General features: G+C 52.3%; 1 long non-coding RNA gene across 1 annotated transcript in view; it reads right to left on the bottom strand.

The window, feature by feature from the left end:
• Positions 1-2448, bottom strand: part of LOC148183686 (uncharacterized) — a 3286-nt gene extending 838 nt beyond the window's left edge. The window contains exons 1-2 of the long non-coding RNA XR_015773353.1: positions 2059-2448; positions 1130-1338 (exon numbers count right to left, since the gene is read on the bottom strand). This is a non-coding gene — a long non-coding RNA (uncharacterized LOC148183686). The remainder of the gene's footprint in view (positions 1-1129; positions 1339-2058) is intronic.
• Between the last annotated feature and the right edge of the window lie 9010 nt (positions 2449-11458).

Here is an 11458-nt window from a genome sequence, read left to right as displayed (position 1 = left end):
CCCGAGGAGGGGCCAGGCCCTCATCTCATCTGTGCAAACACCGGGCACGACACCTGTGTGACAGCAGGGGGAAAGCCGAGGTGGCCACAGCAGCAACAACGAGACTAGTAGGTTCCAAAAGAAAAGCCCGGAAACTGGGAATGATTTAAACAAGAGCAACGTGTCGTGGAAACGAGGCTCATCCCTTAACCAAGAGTTGACTGCCACAACAAACTCTTCGGGACAAGAGCAAAATCTCCGTCTCTTGTAACCCTCAGGACCGTGAGTTTGTTGTAGGCGCGTTTTACTCGAACACAAATTATTTGGCTTCATGCCTTAGGACCGGATGGAATAATACGGCCCTGTAATGCAGAAGATCAGGCAGATGATTTAATGGTCTCTTCCAGCCTTAAGAGACATTTACTTTGTCACTTTCCTGCCCACCGACACCAATTCGTGCCCCTCGGCAGCGGTGCTGGCCAGGGTAGCTGGATGGGCGGGCAGCCCCGGCCTTGGAGCTGGCCCTGCTCCCGGCTGGGACCCTCCCTGTGTGCCCACCGAGGAGCACGGCCCGGGAGGAAGGGGCTCGGAGGCGCCTCCTGGCACGGCGGTGTGGCGGCCGTGTCCCCCTGGAGGTGTGGGGAGCGGGCAGAGCTGCCTGGCCGTGGAGCACACGAGGGGGTCGGGATGGGTGTGCAGCCGGCCGGGCCGTCCCACCGGGACTCGGTTCCGGTGCCGCTGGGGCTCCCACCCTGAGTGACAGCCAGGCGGGGTTGTCTCTCTGCCCCGGGAACCCTGTCCCCATCCCCGAAGAGCCAAGCCCCAGCGGACAAGACCTCATTTAGCATCGACCCTCGCTCCTGGCAGGTGTGGGTCTCAGAGTGCTGTTGCCGCTGCAGGGAGGGGGGAGGAGTGTCGGTGCCACCCGAGCGGGCACAGACTGCTGGCCCTGCGCTCTGCACGGAAATGTGGGGGCACGCTGCCGCTTCCCCGGGCGGAGAGCGGTGGTGCCAGCGGGGAGAAACACAAGCGTCACTGCCCCCACCGCCAGGGTGGGCGAGCAGCCCGGGCCACGGCACCTCTCGCTGCCCTGGGCACCTCTGAGGCTGCTGGGCAGTGCCGTGGGGTGAGCAGTGGCTCCCGTCCTTACCCAGCGCCCCCCGGCAGCGCCAAGCGCTCACACGTCTCTAGAACCAGCGTTTACGTGCACACCGCCGGGACCGGAGGGACATTTCCGACAAAACAGTCCGGATTCCTGAGGACATTTTCTCTTCCAACTGCTTTCTAAATATAGCGCACGGCAGTGCACTACCCAGCACTGTATCCTTGCTCTGGCACTTAAGGAAATTCAAAGTCAAGCTACAGAGGAAAAAAAAAAAAAAAAAAGAGAGAGAGATAAAGACAAGGCAAACATAAGAAAATCAAAATTAAAATTAGCATCGAGTATTTAAAATCCATGCCTGCATTAAGGTCACCCGAATAACGAGAAAGACCTACTATTCGTATTTTAAACATTTTAAACCAGCTGTCTGTTCTAGGGAGACTGTTGTTTACCTCCTGACCCATCGATAGCTTATTAATACAATTTAATTCTGCAGTTGTTTCTGTTTAAAGAGTGTTCGGAGTGAATTGTTTCTTTTGTTTATGATCAAAGAAACGAGGTCTGGTAATCTTATGTTTTATCTTCCTAACATATGGAAAAGCTATTTATCCCAGCCAATCACAATAAAGTGAAGAAAACCCCATTTTATGGAAAGGTATATATCACAAGTTTGTTCATCATTAAAGATATGATTACCAGTGAAAACCCTCCGAAAGTGGCACATTTATGATTCCAGGAACAGATGGGGACATCCATTTTCCTTGCAAATACTTTTGAAATTGCTCTACTGGTAGCAGTATAAAAATGATATACAGATGCCAGTGCCAACGAAGCCGGGACAAGAGGTCCAGATTTACACAGTAAAAGCTTCACATGCGCTCTGTCAGCTTTGATTGATCTGCGCTATACCTCAGAAACTTGTTGACTGGGAAAGGAAACAGCGCAAATAATTCACTGCAACAAGGCAGATAATTCACCCGGCCAATCGCTCCGCTCCGCTCCTCCGGGCGGTGACATACGAGTCCTCCTGCCGCACAAAGAAGCATCATTCTCCAGCGTGAACAGCGGTCGGTGTCACGGAGGGGGGAAGAGGGGGAGAGAGAGAAAGAAAGGTGGGAGAAGTGAACACAAAAGGAGAGGCGAGAAAGAAGTTGCTTTTGGGCAATGGGCACAGCCGTCTACCTTTTCCGTGCTGAGCACAGGCCGAGCCATTCAGCCCCAATTGTCATTATCATATTGATTAAGTTCATCAGAGAGCAATTTTAGGTTTAACGCCAGCGGATTGGGAGAGGGAGCAAAGAATTATCTAAGAAAAGCACAACATTCTTACCTCAGGGACGTTTCCCTGTTCCAGTTCATTGAGGGAGTTGATTAAGTTTAAATGAAGCAGACACTGGATAAAAGTAAGGGTATTGACCACTGGGCAGCGCGGTCTGCGCTTGAAAAGGCCTGATACATGCAGAAAAGCAAGATTTGCTAAATGCTCTAATCTTCAATCAAATCTTACATCAATACAGACAAAGTTTGGTAATGAGAGATTCAATGAAGCATGCGGGAGAAAGAATTAATCCTCTTGGTCTAAACTGGGTTCAACTTTGAAGCCTGCTCCGAAGGAAAGACAGTTATCTAAATGCTAAATAAGAAACTTATTGTACTTTTCATGGCATGCTAATCTTTTGTCTATTTCATCTCTATTATTTGTATGCTTATAGGCGGCAGTTGTCATGGTGATTATATCAAACCACTTCTGTGTGGATGACTGCGAGGAATCAGGGCCTCCCTCCAGCCGTCCGCCGGGGCCAGCCCGCCCGCCCGCCGCTCTGCGCGCCCGCGGCAGCGCCCGCACCCGCGGCCGGCCCCGCACCAGCCCCGCCGCTCGGGGACACGGCCGGGGCAGAAATCGCCTCCCTAGCACCGGCGGCGTCCTGACAACACCGGCCCCTTCCTCCCTCCCCTGCATCACCCAAACCGCAGGGATCTCCCTCCATGAAGAGGTGCTTCTCTCCCCCACTTTTCTCTCTCTCCTTTTTTTTTTTTTTTTTTTTTTTTTTTTTGTGAGCTTGCCTTGATAAGCTTTTGATGTCACAAATCAAACACTCGCCAGGAGGTAGATAATGGGGAGTGTGATCTCCTCTATTTGTACATAGACAGCGCTTTTACACCGGCGCTGCCGTGAACCAGTGTCAAACTCGCCGGGCTTTGTCGGACTCTGCCCGCCGCCCCCGGCCCAGGGTCCGGCCCCGCGGGAGGAGCCGCCCGCTCCCCGCCCGGGGATCGCGGTGGCCCGGGGCCGGGGCAGCCCCTGGCAAGTGGAATTCAGATTCCTGTTATGCAAATGCCGAGGTGAGTGCAGACACACTAATCGCGAAAGGTTTGAAGAAAGAGAGAAGAAGGGGGCGGGAAGAGAGGAGGAAGAGCTCAAGGATTTATCTTTTTTTTCGTTTTTTTAACTGCACGTTGCTGGCACTTGAGGCAGACAGCCGGCCCAAGGACAGCGCTGCGGGACGGGCTGGGCACCGGCAGCCCACGCCCAGCACAGCCGGGCAGAGCTGTCGTGAGAGGGGGTGGAAATTCCCGGGGTATCGATATTAATTTCTCTCCCGGTACCCATGAGGCGCTCACAGAAGCTTTTTGCACAGCTCCTGAGGGGAGAGAACCAACTCAAATAGGTGGGTGATGGATAGAGGGGGCCTTCCCCCGGTTTGTTCCCTGCGACATTATAATCTGAGCACACAAGGGTGGCACCCGAGCTTTTATGTTTTTTACAAAAGTTGCCAAATTAAGGTCGGATTAGGGCTCCATTCAGGATTTGTGGGATCTTTAGAGGCTGGGAGCTGCCCGTATAGCCCGCTAGTGCTTATGAAAAGCTTAAAAAGTAATAAAAGGAGGAGTGATCCCGATAGAAAGTAACATGTATAACTCTTATTTAAAGGAGCAGCGAGCGGGGCTGTGAACTTGAATAACTGTTTGAACTTTAATTTGTTCATTAACAGGATTTGCCCCTGACTGTGAATGTTATTACTTGTCTTAAAAGCGAGGTGCAAATGCAAAGGCATAATGAAAGACTCTGGCAAAAAGTTAAACGCCTCGTAATTACAGCAGCCTCATTGAAAACTTAAAGTAACACAAAAGTGAAGAAAACACCGGGAGCCGAGCTGATACTCTACCAGCGCCCCAGCATCGCACAACGCCGGGCCCCAGCTCCCGACCATGTCAACTCACAAAATCCGTATGCACGACAGATGTGTTCAAACAAGGTTTAATCTCCTTAAAACATTAAAAGAAAACTCCATACTTTTCTCGGTGGGGTAAGCCCGGTTTATTCCTCTGACTGTCCTAAATCTTGAGTGAAACACGGTGCCTGAAGTCTGATCTAATCTGCATGTTTGTATCCTAAGCAGGGCACATTAGCTCCTCTCTACCCCATCACACCGATAGGAGACAAAATTCTGGAGCACCGGAATAAAACAAACTACTCCTCCTCTCAGAAGGTATCTGACTTTGTACCGATGCGTTTGCCAGTTAGCTCCGCGCTGACTCTCGTTTCATCTGTCATTTATCCCTTTCCTGGGCTTGTCAACTGCGTTTTTATAGATTCGTTTGTGATCTGCATCCTTCCTCAACAGGAACATGCAGCCAGGTCGCAATTAAATATACAGATACACGAGCTGTTAGCAAGATTCCACCCTCCCATCCGCAGCCGAGCCGAGGAGATGATCGCCCAGTCACTTCTCCTTTAGACTTAAAGCGCCTTGAAAGTCGCCGCCAGAGCGCCGCGTTCGGTAGCCCGGCCCTTGCTTTGTCCGCCTCTTCTCACCACCGACGGCGCCTTTCAAGTGCTCCCTTGGGCGGCTGCGGCGGCACCGCCCGGGCCCGCCCCGCACCGCCCTGCTCCGCACCGCCCTGCACAGCACAGCCCAGCCCCGCACAACCCCGCACAGCACAGCCCAGCACAGCACAGCCCTGCATAGCCCCGCACAGCCCTGCTCAGCTCCGCACAGCCCCGCACAGCGCCGCACAGCCCCGCACAGCTCTGCTCAGCCCCGCACAGCCCTGCACAGCCCTGCTCAGCCCCGCACAGCCCTGCCCCGAACAGCCCTGCCCCGAACAGCCCTGCACAGCCCCGCACAGCCCCGCACAGCCCCGCACAGCTCTGCTCAGCCCCGCACAGCCCCGCACAGCCCCGCACAGCTCTGCTCAGCCCTGCTCAGCCCCGCACAGCCCCGCACAGCCCCACCCCGCTCAGCCCCGCTCAGCCCCGCACAGCCCTGCTCAGCCCCGCACAGCCCAGCCCTGCTCAGCCCCGCACAGCCCCGCACAGCCCCGCACAGCCCTGCACAGCCCCGCTCAGCCCCGCTCAGCCCCGCACAGCCCCGCACAGCCCCGCTCAGCCCTGCTCAGCCCCGCACAGCACAGCCCTGCCCCGCACAGCCCTGCTCAGCCCCGCTCAGCCCCGCACAGCCCCGCACAGCCCCACCCCGCTCAGCCCTGCTCAGCCCCGCACAGCACAGCCCTGCCCCGCACAGCCCCGCACAGCCCCGCACAGCCGGCGCGGCAGGGCTGCGCTCCTCGGCCGCGGAGGGCGCTCAGCAATGGGCTCGGCCGGGCTCGGGGGGCTCCCCACGGGGGAAGCGGTACCCAAGGAATCCAGACGTGCCTCGGCAGGGCCCGGGGCTGCCGGACAAGCGGGGCTCTGCCAGCCCCGGCGGCAGCCCGCACCTCCTCCGGCCGGCCGGGTGTGCTTTCCAGCCCGGGTGCGCATGGAGACTCCCGACAGAACCGGGCTTGCAGTCACCTTTAAACCAGAGGAAAAGCAAGACGGCGCCTCATTGAGGAAGCGAGTGTGAAAACCCTTCTGCTAGTTTAAAATGCTTTCCTACTTCTACAGCTGCCTGCACCATAAGGAGATTATACTAAACACTAACAACTGGAGCAGATTCAATTAGACCACTAAAACAAATACCCTATTTTATGTTTAATTTTGCTTTTTATGTTTTAAACACCATTAAACTAATTTAAAAACAAAAATCCACACAAAACTGTTTAATCGAACTGGTAGTCAGAAAAAAACCAAACTATGATATTACTCACAAAGCAAGTAACTTAAATTCTACTTCCCAGTTCCAGCGTGCACAGTCAGCACTGTCACCCCAGGGAAGATCTTAAAGCCCGGCAAAGCCCAGCCATCATCTGAGAAACAATAAATACAGCCTAGGCGTGACCAAGAAGATATCAGGCAGGATGGGGATACCATTTTCTGTGCTTCCACTCATAAGAATCGTTGTAATTGGAATTGGAATGAAACTTGATAAAATAACCAGGTCCCAAGGCAGTAACATCCAAAAAAAATCCAGCCTTCTACACCTGTAGATGGAACAGCAGGCTGGGCAGGGCATGAAGCAAGGGTGGAGCATGTTTCCTTCAAGATACAGGACAACCTCTCACAGTGCCACTCAGAGCCACATTTGAGAGGCCTTCAGCTCCCATCATCCTGCCGCTGCACCATGAAAACTGCGCACAAGTGCCAGGACAGTTATCTGATAGTGCTCTTGAAGGAAGAGTCCCAGCCTTCTCACCAAGCAGGCAAAAAGTGCTCCTGGTAAGGGTTGCTAAGTAATGCATGCCCAAGCTGTGATCTGGCTAGTGAACAGTACGAGAGCGTCCTGGGAATGGGAGCCTCACCTTGGCCTTGAAATGGCCACACAGCAGTACAGGCTGCTGTGCTCCTATGGCTGTACTGTGATGCAACCACCCAGCATTTCTCCAAGGATCAGGGCAGGAACTACCACTGTGTTGTTAGCTCCCCCTCATCTAGCCTCTGATGACTGCTTTAGATTTGAAGACAATTTGATATAGTGCAGATATATCCAAGACTTCATCAGGCTTGTTCAGATTAAATTGTTCAACTTCACCAAGCAGGCTCGAACCACAAACTTGGTGCTGGATGTGACCTTCACATGAGCACCAGAAGCCTATCTATGAACAGCAAGCCTACCTGGCTGGCGGGAGAGTGGCAAAACGGAGCCTGCAGGAGCACCCCCTGCCAGCCCCCCAGAGCCCCCTGGGGCACAGAGGCTGCTGAAGCCTCTCAGAAAGCAGCCACTTATGGGAAAGAAACATCCTTGGAGGCTCATAGGCCCATGGATGTGCCACCGGCTGGTCAAGAGCCCATCAAAGTCAGAGAAGATTTTTAAAAATGAGCAGGCATCTATTTGGCTCTCAGGAGGTGTTTTTCACCCTGGGCAGGGCAGGGTGCTTACTGCTCCCAGCAAGGTTGGGGTGAGGATTAGGTCTTGGGAGTTTGTTTGGGGTACAGGATTGCTTTGCCACAGCTTCTCCAGGCTAGGGTGGGTTGGAAGATGCACCTTCTGGCTTCTGCTCTGGTACGTCTCAGGCACCCTTGCCTTTAGACACAACATGATGCTTTAAAATAAACATTTGCAGATTAATCCTCTATGCATTTCTGATCATGTAATACATGCAATTCGACCTGCAAGATATATAGACTGTAACATTTTATAAATCAGCATTTATACAACACATCCTGCTTCGGTGAGCCAACCTTATCTTCAGAGCAGACAATTCCCAGCACCATCGCTTTGAAGCATTGAAATGGTGAGACAGCAATCTACTGAGCCAGAATGTACCTCTGAAAATAAGTATATAAATACTGTACAGTGCAGCTGGAGTTGATTTATCAAATAGTCAGGAGTTAAAATCTTCATAGATTAGCAAAAATAACTAGACCTTTAAAGCCAAGAAGCCCTTAGGCTGTAGTGAAAAATCATTGATGTAGGAAAAGCATCTGTATTTTGATGGCAGTATAATCACACACAGGAAAAAAAAAATAATCATAAAGCTGTTTTTCCTTTCCCATAGATAAACAATAAAAGCAAAAAACCTTTCGATTTTGCTCCAGCTGCGTGAAATGCTTCCTAGCGAAGCGTTTGCATTTTAACTCTGGCTTATTAGCGATCCAAGTTTATATTGCCGCATGAAAACGCCTGCTTCTTCGCAGAGAAAATAAAGAGAATAATAACGAACAAAAGCACGTCCCCGTCCGGCAGGGTCTGCAGCCGACTAGAGCGGGGTGCAGCGGCGGCCGGGAGCGCTGCCCGGGGCACGGGAGGAGCCCCGCGGTGCCGCTCACCTGCGCCGGGCTGGGCCCCGGCATCGCCGCTCGGCACTCAGCTACGGATTTACCCCAGCGCCCCCTGCGCCCACTGCCTTTTTATTTACTGGTTTTTTTTTTTTTAAATAAAAATACTAATGCGCTGGGCTGTATCATTAAAATTATTTTTTTTAGTGGGAAATTTTTTATTTCCAGGCGGGAGCTGCAGTCCGCAGGTATCGGAGCAGCAGGGTGGCACCTGCGAGCAGCGCCGCCTCTGCCTCGCCGCCGGCTCCAGCGCCGTGACTGCCGGGGGAGTGTCCGCGGCCATCCGAGTGCCGCTCTAGCTCAACAGATATATAGATGTATGTATATTTGATAGGGATTATCTATCTATCTATCTATCTATCTATCTATCTATCTATCTATCTATCTATCTATCTATCTATCTATCTATCTATCTATCTATCTATCTATCTATCTATCTATCTATCTATCTATCTATCTATCTATCTATCTATCTATCCATCCATCCATCCATCCATCTATCCATCTATCCAATCTCCTCTCTCCTTAGCGAGGCTCCCCGGCAGGTTGGAGGGCCCGGGGCCCTGCCGGCTGGGTGCGGCGGGCTCGGTACCGGCGCGGTACTTACGGCACTGGCGGAGCAGCGGCGGGGCCGGGCCGGGCCGGGGCGCGCGCAGCGCGGGCACCGGCGCGCGCGGGAGCGGCGCCCCCTGGCGGCCGCGGGGGGAGCCGGTGCCGGGGCGGCCGAGTCGGCCCCGTCCCGCCGCCCCCGGTGTCCTTCCCGCGGCCCCGCCGCTCGTGTCTCACTGCCCTGGGGCCGTGGCGGTCAATGGGCCCCGCCAGGTCAATTGCCTCACGCCGTGCCGCGGGGGTACGTGCGCCTCAGGAGCCCGGGAGCTGCCCCAGCGCCCGCCCGCGGGCCCGCTGCTGTCCCCGCTGCTGTCCCCGCTGCTGTCCCCGCTCCCGTCCCCGCTCCCGTCCCCGCTCCCCGCCGGCATCCTCGCCCGGTCACGACCCAGCTCGCCCGGCCCGCTGGCCTCCCTCGGCTCGGCTTTGCCCGCGCAGGGAGCCGCCCGCTCCATCCTCCCCCAGCCCCCGCATCTGGAATCCGCAATCAAGAGCCCAATTTTGTCATTTGGAAACACTAATTATCTAATCACGCCACGCTGCAGAGCGTACTTGTCTGCCCAATTAGCTAGGACAATTATTAAAATTCGGGGGCCTAATTATGTCTCAATTTAATGCTGGCAAACTCGAGCACAGCGCAGTAATTAAAATCCTCCCCTCGCCTCTGCCTTTAGGGCAGCGGCTGATGGGACCTGTCAGGGGCCGCGCCGCGCCGAACCAGCCGAGCGGATTGTGCTACATGACCCCGCATTGTTAAGTGTGTCAACATATTAACCTGAATTCCCTTCAGCCCCCGTAATCACATTTGGAAGGAGGACGGAAAGGGGCTAAAACATGAAGCATTTTATTAAAAAAACATAAATTCTTTTTAATTAATGCTGTAAGAGATCTGACGCGGCTTGAGCTACCAAATGCTGCAAGTCATATAAGACTGGTGCTTCTAATTACCAGTAAAAGAAGGTTTGCTCTTCTCTGTTAAAAAGACTTCCCTCTCCTCTCATTTAAAGCAAATGATCTTTCTTTTGGGTAGTGTATTTTTTAAAACCTAGCTAGTTGGCTTCCAGTGATAAAGTTGATTACCAGTTTTTTTGTTTGATGATGGAGCACAAGTGAATATTGACTTCTGTGAGAATCAAACAGACTACCGGAGGCATAAATAAAACGGTCAGGATTTAACACTTGAAAGAAGTTAATAAAGTTGAAAATTAAAAATCATAATATTGGGATAATTTCCAAATATTTATTTTTGCTCTGCTCTCAAATTTGATAGGAAGTCAGTGCTAAAATACAGAGAAGAAATGGAGTTAACCCTGTGGTCTGCATTCCTGCCCAGTGTAGCACCAGCACCTGCCACGGACAAGAAGTCCTGAACCCACATCCCCTGGCAAGGGCCACTGCAGGCAGAAGACTGCTCCTCTGGTCCTGCTGGCAGAAGCAGTTCCTTTTAGCACATCTCTTTCTGACTGGAAAAACACAGTGCTGAAGAAGGTGGTACCTTCATCTCCACTTAGTGAGTTCTCTGGTGTTTGGGACTACAGAAATAAAGCGTAATTCCCTGGGCAGGGAAGGCCTGTCTGATGCGTGGCAGGGAGGGGGAAAGGGGGTCTCTTCTCCTACAGTGTGTGCCCTACATCTTGGAAAAGGCCCCACTCCCAGCCAGCCTTCTCAGATGGTAAACCCAAGTGCAAATCTGTGTCCTGGCTTGTTCCAGTGGCTGTCAGCGTGCTTTCCTCTTGTCAGCAGCAATTGACTGGTCAGATTCACCCTTGTACCGTAATTGTAACAGCTCATTGACAGACTAGTGACCCAGCCGGACCTGATAATGGAAAACTATTGATTTCTGTGGGCTCAGCAGTTCTGAAATGAATGCCCAATATAACGTTATCAGCTGTCTTGGACTCAGACATCGCTCAGACTTGGATAAAGAGACAATTTCCTATCCTGAAAACTTACAAAAAACACACTGGATACAAACAATGAGGTGGCCTCTCTCAGTTTCCCCTCTCTCCCAATAAGCAACAAGGAATCAATGTCCAGGAAAACTCCAAGAAACCACAGCCCAGAAGTGATGGTGACTCCAGTTGTCCCTCTAACCAAGGAGGCCCGTGACAGCCTCTCCAGATTTTAACCCTTGCCACTGAAGAATAAGCATGTAGGTGAGGGGCACTACACTCCACAGCCATCCACCAGCCTCCAGATGTTTTGTGCAACAGGCACAAAGGCTGCCAGGAGATGTAACCCAACAGGGATGACAATTAACTCCCACCTGCAGGAAAGCAAGAAGGCTTGAACAAGTCCATGATGCTTAAGTTAATCATACTTGCTCCTGTGTCACAAAAAAATGCTCTGGGCTGAGGAGGATGTCAAGGCAATAATGATAAAGTCTGGTTAATAAAAATACAGTAATGCAAGGTGAAATTTTAAATTTGTAGAGCAGCCCTCATAGAGTTGAGATGATTTGGAATAAAAAGTACTACAATTCCAATTGAAATTTTGGGAGGAGGGAGATAAATGTTTAAAGATTTGCAGAATTGGATGGACCGTTTGCCATAAGCAACACCATACATAATTTTAAAGGGGAAGAGACCTGGGTAAGAGCCTTCTTGGAAAAT

The sequence above is a fragment of the Pseudopodoces humilis genome, chromosome 10 (assembly GCF_049639895.1).
Source record: "Pseudopodoces humilis isolate 2021_Gansu_Grassland_sample_001 chromosome 10, ASM4963989v1, whole genome shotgun sequence".
In the NCBI taxonomy this organism is placed as follows: Eukaryota; Metazoa; Chordata; class Aves; order Passeriformes; family Paridae; genus Pseudopodoces; species Pseudopodoces humilis.
The sequence above is the reverse complement of the archived record's forward strand: the minus strand, read 5'-3'. Positions and strand labels throughout refer to the sequence as shown.